Raw genomic sequence first — 9,939 nt, 5'->3', positions numbered from 1 at the left:
ATAGGATTTCTCTCTAGAATGGTAAAATTTACGAGGGAAGATATAGGAAATTTAATATGTTGAGACGCATCTGTTTGTGATGCAAAATGTGTTGGTAACATTAATTTTTTTTTATTTGAAGCACCTTGATTTCCTTAAGAGCGAAACTCAGAGGTCTTTCGTTTGTTAAAACACTTAGTTTTAAGCAAAGACTGCTTGTGCAATTTTTCGTTGAACTTGATGCTTTTTTGTAGCGACTGGAGCGCCGATCTCACCGTAATAAGTAATCATGAATGTAATACCACCCGTCGAACCAAGATTGTTTACGATGTTATTTTTATTGTCTTCTAACAGATTTTGAACTATTTCGATTTCGAATGTATTCGTTGCTGCAGGGTGTGCTATATTCAATAACTATATCTGTTATTAGTTAGATAACCTATAGTTATGAATAAAAAGTTTGCCGTTTATATTTAGGAAAACTATTATTACGCCGAAAGCTATCATCATTATATTGTTGTGATCTGGAGTAACTTTTAAGACACTTTCTCTACATTTTGACAAAACGTAGAATGTATTTATGTATGTTTAGCTACATACTTCTCAAACATAATTTAGTGGCGTTTTTCCGTGTTCGTCCAACTATATTTGAGGTTTCGGCTATCAACGCATGTGTGACGCTATTTGTTTAAATAAAACGAGTATAAAATCCTGTCTGTTCTCTTATATTAAATAAACACCTCATAAAAATGTGACCTTATGGGCTAAGGTTATTATTATATAGTTTATTTCTCGAGCTTTTATTTCTATTCGGAGGCAAATTTAGTCATACATTACGCGAGGGTACACATAGTCTCCAATTTTTGTTGTTCGACGTTTTGGAATAAGGTCTAGATGTAGCAGCAGCGTGATAGCAATCAGCGATTCCACTACCCGCGCAGAATTAGACTTATATTTAGAAATCTCAAACCTACAAAAGTTTTGATCTTGTTGCATTGACTTTACTTCATTTTTAAAATAGACTTCTGTCTATAATTTTCACATTTATATGTCGTAAAATCTGATCATAGGGTATATAGAGATCATAAGATCTTCATTCTCAACCGTAGCCATCTGAATTATGAAGGTGAAATCCTAGTAAATCGTAAAGCTGTAAAATATGAGCTGAAACTTCTCAGGAGCCTTCGTGTTAATTAAGTAATTTTTTCATAGTATGAGTTGTCGAAAGACCGTTTTTTTTCTAGATAAACGACGTATATCAATCACGTATCTCAGACAACGAGTTGGGTCGACGTTAGTGTTATTTGAAAACTTAAATTTGACAGTAGTAGAAATGCAAAAATTGTTTAAACTTTTTTATTCAGATTTAAGACAAAGCGCTTTAATCATGAATGAAATTTCTGTTTTAAAAAATCGCCATTTTTTAACTTTTTACGACAAAAGCACAAATGCTGCCAAAAAAAGCTCGTAAAAAATTATGCTATTTGTAATTAAGATGCGTTATCGAAAGAAATAGCTTAACGATGGTTTGGTTGTTTTCATTTTGAAAATTTCGATGTAAAAATGCTTCTCCAATTGCGAAAAAAATTAATAAAATTATTGTAGAAATTGAACAAGACCGACGCGTAAGTAACCGTAATATTGTTAAGTAACTGAATACACACCACCAAAGCTTTAAGCCATTTCAAAAAAGGCTGACTAATAAAAAGAAGCTCGGTGTATTATGCGTGCTACACGAACTGACGCGAAAGAATTTACTCGCCTATATTTCCGTCTGCGAAACTGCAGAAACAAAATGAAAGTGAGCCATTTCTTAAGCGGTTGACCACGAGTGATGGAAAGTGAATGCCAATATGTGAAAAAAAATACGCTTCACAATCTGTAGACTAACTCGGCCTGATAGCGAAGATGATGTAATGTGTTTGGTAAAATTGAAAGGGAGCCATATTTCATAAGCTACTGCCGCATGGCAAAATGATTGATTGCGACCTTTACTGGTAACAACTAATAAGATTATAACAAGCCATTAACAAGCCAACAGTGAAGAGCAAGGACGTCGTCTTTCATTATAAAAGCGCCGTACCACATACGTCTTTAACTTCCCGACGAAAACTGAGAGGACATGTTTTATGTATCCACCGCATACCCTGAATCCTGCATCATCTGTTTCGGTCTCCACAGAACTACCTTAATGGTGTCAGTTTAGTTCCAGTGTCGATGCAAAAATCACTTGTCACAATTTTTTCAATAGAAACCATATAGGTTTTACAGTAACGGGAATATGTTGTTAGAAAAATGGCAAAAGGTCATCGATCAAAATAGTGCATGTTTAGTTTAGTAAAATTGTTTTGAAACACAGAAAGATATTATTTCAATTCTGGCTTCAAGACCATCAATAATTTCGCGATGCCCCGTTATATATATATACTAATATATATATATATATATCCATGGGATTCTTCTTTAGAACTGTCTTAAAATCACCTCATAGATTGCACCTCTTTTTAATAAGTCCTAGTACTTCAAGTGTAACTTCATCACAAAATCCACCTATTCTTCGAAGATAGAGCAACTGAAGTTGCTGTGGATCACTAGCCCTCAGCTTTCGTTGCTGAACTTTGATAATTATTCAGTCATATTTACTTTACTAGTTTAGTGTAAATGTTAAAACAGGCGTACAAATGTTATTGTTACAACGTGTTTTCGCTTCCGACCTGTTATGGATGTCGGTGTCCTCCCGCCCACCCATCAGTCGCCAGTTTTCAATGGTCGAGCTTTGTTTGCTACAAATTTCGCGATACTCTGCGACTTAAAGGAATATGAATGACTTAATTCTCCGCTTCGCGAACAATTGCTCCGTGACCGTGTGGATCGCTCTCTACCTGTTCTTTTTCTTGCGAATGGGCTACGGCAGTCGTTATGCAGAAAATATCGAAGCGTACCAGACGCTGCCACAGGGCCTTGAAGTAGCTAACATTGTCCTGACAGCTGCGTCCATAGCCCAGTAGCGGTCCTTGACGGCGTCGAGGGCTTCTACCACGGTTTGGGTTGTCGTGCCACAGGCCGCTAAAAGGTGAACAAAACGGATGCAGTAGTCTGTACCCACTAGCACGAACAGAGATGCCTTACCAGGCACACGCAGAGGCCCCGTTAAACTAGACCTATCTTTACGAAAGGGTCGGCGGGTCTACAGGTGTCTGGGGCAGACGGCGCCCGCAGCTTGATTTTGTCCGCTGACAAATGCCACAGCTGCGGACGTGCATCAGGATTTTCGCCTATATTCTCATTTTGAGACGTAACGAGACGTCAACTAGTGAGCAGTTTTCGTCAAGTTCAGACGATCTTGGTGGCAGAACGAATACTGCTCACACGGCAAAACCGGTCATAGAGGCATGAGGTGTGGGTAGAATTGCCTTTCCGGCCTCACAACAGCCAAACACTCCGTTTTCGACAGGTGCTACTTCATCTCTTGAATCGTGAGACGCCCATTAACATAAACCGTCATGCGCTCTAAGTCCATCTAAGTCCTCGTCAAACTAGACGATCATCACCATTGGACCGTCGTCGCTCGAGGTGGGTTCACTCATCAGGGTTCCTTTCAAGGCTTGAAATGTTGCCTGGGGAGATGCAGTTCACCGAGAGAGATGTCCGCTTTCAACAAATTGTATACTAAAGTCGCGTACTAACCGGCGGTAAGACGTCACCCCCAGAAAACTCCGTAACAAACTAGTAGTAGAAGCGCTAACGTATCTTCCGCCGCAACCTTTAGTGAGGAAGCCCCGTGTTCAAGGTACACGTCGTTCTCCACAAAGGACGAATACTTTCACATCTTAAGGTGTAAATCAGCAGCATGGAGAACAGAGTACCTCTTGAAAATTGTGTAGATATTATTCAAACTGCGCAGAGAATATGTTAACGATAGAGACTGGAGCACCCTAATACTTCAGCCTACCCAATAACGTATCAGTCGTCGAAGCATTGGCTAACCAAAAAAGCATCCGCGTGAATTAATATAGACAATTTAAGGCATAAAATGCGGTTTCTTCTTTGTGCCACGGGGATCTGCTAACAGCTATCCATAAAGTCCAGGGTAGAAAACACCTGCGCCTGCTTCAACTCATCCAGGGCGTCATTGGTCCGCGGCAATGGAAAGACTTCTTTCTTTATTACCGCGTTTAGTTCGCAGTGGTTCACACAAACACGGATAGAACCGTTTTCCTTTATCAGAAGGACCAGCCTGCCTATTGCACAAGTGCTGAATCACGTAATTTAACATTTGTTGTTTTCTTTGCGACATAAACCAATTGCATCCTCGACTCACCGGTAATGGGGGTGCTCATTGGTGAGTACGAAACGACTCACGAAGTACGTTCCCGGTACCTTTCTTAGTTTCCCGTACTTATCGTAGACTTACTAGATTCCGCAGTCGCTTGGCTTCTCCGTCCCCGCAATGCTTCTGGCGGTCGCCCTCACAATGAGTATTACAATTAGCGAGGCCTTACGCGCAGCTTCACTCGAATTACTCTACTAGTTAAAGTTTGCCAGAACTGTCAGGACCGCGGTTAGGCCAAGAACCCGGTCGTGTCCAAACTAAAGACCGAAACCCATGCCCGGGTGTTCGCCAATAGAAACGGGTTCCAGAATATACAACCTCCTCGACAGGTGCTCCGGCCTGGGAAGTCAATCTTCTTGCATGCTTTACTCCAACATCCTCATATGTCGTAGAAGCTTCTACCTTGATTGAAGCCAGAATGCAGTGTTGAAAAGCAAATCGTACAGTACATGTACTGCAAACCACGGCAGCGTCGCGTCACTGCTAACGTACATCACATCTGAAAAGATTGGGCGCAAGATGAAGGTATCCTACGGGCAATGTGGACGAGTGAAAAGGATATATTTCTTATATCTAATATACACATATATTAGATACAATAAATCTGTTTCCGATTCTGACCTGCTATGAGTGTATAAAGCCTTTCTGTTAGCTCTTCCAGCTTCCAGCGGTCGTATTTTATAATGCAATATACGTCATAAGTATAAATATAATGTCAAAACTTGTTGAAGTTGTTAAAAATTTTACTTTACATTAAAAAGCTAGATATTTAATCTCGATACCTGATTCATCGTACAAATTAGGCTGCATCGGCCGAAATAATCTATAGAGTTTACTTTCACAATATTTACACATGCAGCTTTTCATACTATCATTGGGTTTCATAAGCCAGATAATGAAATAATTGGACTAGTAACCGCATTATTATGTCACGATCATTCCTGTTAGTAATTCAACCATTCCGCTACGACTATTAGGTCTGGAGAAATAAAAATAACACACTTTTTGACCGTATGCAGAACACATAGCGTCCGTAGGATTAAACTAGTCGTCTGAGTCATAAGAATTTTTACTGAATGGAAGCTTGAAATAAACATATTTTTTGTGCTGGGAACCAACTGCCTGAAATAATGTTTAAGAGCAGTGTCGACCTTAGGAACTTGAGACATTTACTTATTAAACCCTAAATGACATTTGAATTGACTTAGTCTACAACCAATGTTATATTTGCAAATAAATAGTTCTAGAATTTTGCAAGGTCTTTACCGTAGAGCGGAAAAGTCACGCCACCACTTTTAATTGCGGCAAATTGGGGTATTTTTAAAATGTTGCTTTTTATGATCTTTGTGATCTACATAATTTGTGATCTCACTTTTTCAAGTAATTATTAACATCCTTAACGATTATGACATAACCTTCTCAAGATACGGAGTACACGATACTTGTGAATAATAGACTGATGCATGTTCCTATACTTATTCTCTTAGTTGTCGAGACAAATTGCATAGTATGTGTTATACTACACATATTACATAATTTCGATTGAACTTGAAGTATCGGAAGAACTATCGAATATAGCTTCAACTACGTTCAAAGTTTCTAGAATATTAGATACATTTCGAAATGATGCCAAATATCGACTGTAGTTCTGGCTATTAAATCTAGCGTTCAGTGATGCTGGTTAAATCAGACTGGTATCAGAAAAACTGAAATAACTCAACAAATACATTAAAAACTTTAAAAAGTAAACGCTTTCTTCGCATAATGGATAAGACTTGAAAAAAATATGAATGAAGAAATTTATCTAGACGTCTAGCTGCTTCTCATTAAACACGTTGAAATTAGTACGGGTGTCTGACATTACAGACAGATATGATCTGAGTTTTTCAATAATGTTCTTGCAAACTCCTTATGTAAACTGGACCGTTTTAGAGAAAATAAAAACTTATACTGCGATTACCTTATATCTGAATTTCAGGTATAAGTTTAAAGATCGCTCTTGAATAAATGTTATCTCAGGATTTCATAAATATAACAACTAAGTCAGGTTTAATTTTAACAAACATTTTAAGTTGAAACCTATAAAATCTGTTTGTTCGGAGAGATTTGACTCCTTCTTACTCACACAAAATTCTGTTAACATGTTGCTCCAAAAAATGTGGAAGGGAGTCACATTGAACTTGTAAACTTAGCTGAGGATACTTCGTTTATAATCATCTTCGAATTTTGCACCTTATGTCTAAGCGAAAGCTCGATGTTGAAAAAGTGGGAGACAAGAATTTCTTTTTGTCGAAATGAGTGTCTTTGTCCCATAGTAGTTAGCTTACTTTAGTCTCATTGAAAAAAAAATGGCTATCATGTTGTCGTTTCTATCTTTGGAATAAACGGGACTGTACATTAATTTATTTATACTACAGTATCAAATAATACAAAACAAAGAAAAAGTATTCTTTGATCTGTTATAGATACATAGTAGAAATTAGTTAAAAAAAAATGTTGTCTTTTTGTGTTATTTTCCAGAGTCAGTCAACCCTACTGCTTCACTGTTGGACTCTCCTGACGCCTCAAAGTAATCATCAAATCGCTAAAATCTCAAGCCTATTGCATAACATTAGGTTGTTCAGAGCTAATTAAGAACTCTAAGCCTCAGAAATTTTAAAATATACTTTCTCGGCAAGGATGTACTATAGAGAAGCGGTTTTTATTTACACAGAAATTAATCCCTCGATAGCTCCTGATTAATAGTATACGCTGCATATATATATATATAGAAATCCATTATACTGTTTTATATATATATATATATATATAAAATAGTATAATGGGTTTCTATGGGTTAAATTAAAGGATTATAGTTATTACTCGTTAATTAAATCGTTGGCTAAATTAAAAAGTGATCGCTAACCAGTTGTTTTTCAAATAGTTTTTTCTTCCCATTTCCGTCGCTGACTATTGTTAAATGTATCGAGTAAATCTGAGTCAAGTATTGAGAGGGCATTCACAGGCTATATAGACGGAAACGACGCTGTAATGGAATAACTTTTACAACAAACTTGTTCTTATACTTCAATGGCTCCGACGGTGGTTTATATTGATGTTTCTTGGAGCTCTTGTCATTGAAGTGGTACAACAAAAACGCACTGGATGAAAGAATTCGATACGTGGTTGATCCATACTGAGTTCCAACTAAATAAGAACGGGCCTTGGCAGTTCATTTCTATAGAGGTGTTTTTTATTATCATTCTATTATATATTTGACGTTTTTAATAATTTATTATAATGTGTCGTTGCATATATATAAGTGTAAATATAGTGTATTTTTTGTAAATAAAGTTTGTTTTAAAACAGCTTACTCTCTACAGAATCGCTGTAGTCGTTCGATGGTCAGTATTTGATCGGGATCAAGGCAAATAATATAAACAATAAAAAGAGCGATCGCCGTTACTATAAGTTCAACAAGTATAAAAATTAAAACTTAAAAAAACTGCACCCCTGACAATGCATATACGTAATATGTACATACGACGTAGCCGGTAAATAGGACCGAAATTTGAACATCGCGGTTTTTGTTCTATCTTAATATCTTCTATAAAGTCTGGGAAAAAACTAAACTTCAACCTCGATTTGCTTTAGTCTAAAATGAAGATTAGGTTGACAGGCTTGTGGTTGTAGTGGTAGACTAAACGGCAAGTTAGACTCTGAATGGGCTGTGGCTTGGGGTAGCTGGCCAATAATATCTAGTGTTGGCCCACAACCATAAGATGGCGATGGGCCATCGTTGGCTAAAGAGTTGCTTGCTTGTTGCCAGAGACGCGGGAAGGGGGTCTAGGTTTAAGGACAGTGCGAAAAAAGTAAGGTGAATTAGGTACGAATTAGGAAATGGTCGAGTTTTCTGCGCGTGTTGGCGAAGGGTCCGTACTCGTGCTTTCCGGCGATAACCGCTGCGCCATAGGTAGCGGCGATGGTGCACTTTATAAGCCGCGCAGCCGAGCGCATCTGCCGAGGCGACCCTGGGGACTGTAGGATACGTCGTGTTTGAACTAAGCAGGAGGAGTGAGGGGTCGACTCCTGAACATGATGGTAAAGGCAGTGACGGCGACAGCGGCAGCAGCGGACAAGGCTGTCGTCTTCTGACGCATGCGTGGTTTCCTTCCCCTTTGCGCGACCTCACAGACCACAGGAAATGCGTGCAGCAGGCTATCCTACCGACGTGCTGGTTTGCCTTTGGCTCTTCGTTAATCTACATATACCTGCTACGGAGTTCGCTGCTTGCTGACTTTCTTCCTCCTCGCACGTTATAAAGTTGATAAGCCATACATTCACACGCCAACATCCACTGCTTACACACATACACACAGACAAGTATGCAGGCGCAGATACGTACACTTGGCACATCCGCAAACACATAGACACACAACAAAAACGGATGAATGATAAATAGATATTTAGGGAGAACCAAATGCCCATATATGACACATATAAAAAGCACACAGACTCTCCCAACTACACAAGGCGGATATACACACAAATTCCAAAGGCAAAGACTCAAGCTGAGGGACCGACTAACCGAGCCACTAACGAGCCAGTGCCTGTTTCGCTGGGTGGGAAGAATGTGTGTGTGCGCGCGCCTCCGTGTTCGAGTGCGCGGTCGAGCGGGCGAGCGAACGAACGAAAGAACCGTGTCCAAAGGATGGCCGACGGCCGCGACTGCTGTTTCTGCACCTGCAAGTAGCAACTGGGCAACAGAGCAAAAGGAGGAAGGCAGACAAGCAGTTGTCCTGCGGTTAAAGATAGACGTGGTTAAAGCGATGTGGTGTATTCCGTACCCCAATAACAAGGAACAGGAATACAAGCGCAGGATAGCATTGTTCGGTCGCATTTATGCCTGTTTTGACGCTTTAATCAATCTGTCTGCAGACTAATTGAGCAATACCAAAACTAACTAACAGTGTCTAGCCAACTGTCCTGTGTGCGGTTAACAGCTGAGCACACGCGTTCCATATTTGCTGGAGACAGCAGTAACGAGTTGACAAAAAAAGGAACGACAAAGAGTGACGGGCTAATTCGATCTGTGTGTGCGTGTGACTGGTAATTGCGTGTCATACGTGTGTGAAGCCACTTGAGCAGAAACGGCGATATTCATCAACTGCTTTATTCTATTGACGATTGCAACAATATCAACAACTAGTAAGCAAACGCCTCGACATTTACGTCGTTGTAGAGACCTCTAGCGTCGAGCGCCCGGACACGCTTAACAAAGTGTCTGAGGAACACCGAACAGGGTTAGCTGACTAAGTAGGGAACACCTGAGTTGCGTTTGACGCGGTGGCAGCCTGGAACCGTGGTTGTGACAGTTATCCTTTCGCGTCTCATTGTGTTAGTCTATTTGTTCGTCTGTTGAAACACTCTTCTCTCGAAACACTATCGGCAGCCCTAGCAGCCTCTGATACTACCGCTAAATCTGGGGCTACTGCCGTAGCAGTGTCTATTGTGAGGGCGCCAGCCATCGCAGTTACAATCGTGCATTGATAAACTGCCACAGTCACATAGCCTCTGCTGTCGTCGTCGTCATCGTTCCACACGGACGGTGGCTGTGCCAACCGTTTGTAAAAAGCGACTGTGGAAGT

General features: G+C 39.9%; 1 long non-coding RNA gene across 1 annotated transcript; it reads right to left on the bottom strand.

The window, feature by feature from the left end:
• Nucleotides 1–7,522: 7,522 nt before the first annotated feature.
• Nucleotides 7,523–8,968, bottom strand: LOC147752483 (uncharacterized). Its single transcript, XR_015313965.1, has 2 exons — nt 8,880–8,968; nt 7,523–8,697 (listed from the first exon to the last, which is right to left on the bottom strand). It is a non-coding gene; the product is annotated as an uncharacterized LOC147752483 (long non-coding RNA).
• Between the last annotated feature and the right edge of the window lie 971 nt (nt 8,969–9,939).

The sequence above is a fragment of the Varroa jacobsoni genome, unplaced genomic scaffold (genome assembly GCF_002532875.2).
Source record: "Varroa jacobsoni isolate VJ856 unplaced genomic scaffold, vjacob_1.0 scaffold_1227, whole genome shotgun sequence".
NCBI classification, from domain to species: Eukaryota; Metazoa; Arthropoda; class Arachnida; order Mesostigmata; family Varroidae; genus Varroa; species Varroa jacobsoni.
The sequence above is the reverse complement of the archived record's forward strand: the minus strand, read 5'-3'. Positions and strand labels throughout refer to the sequence as shown.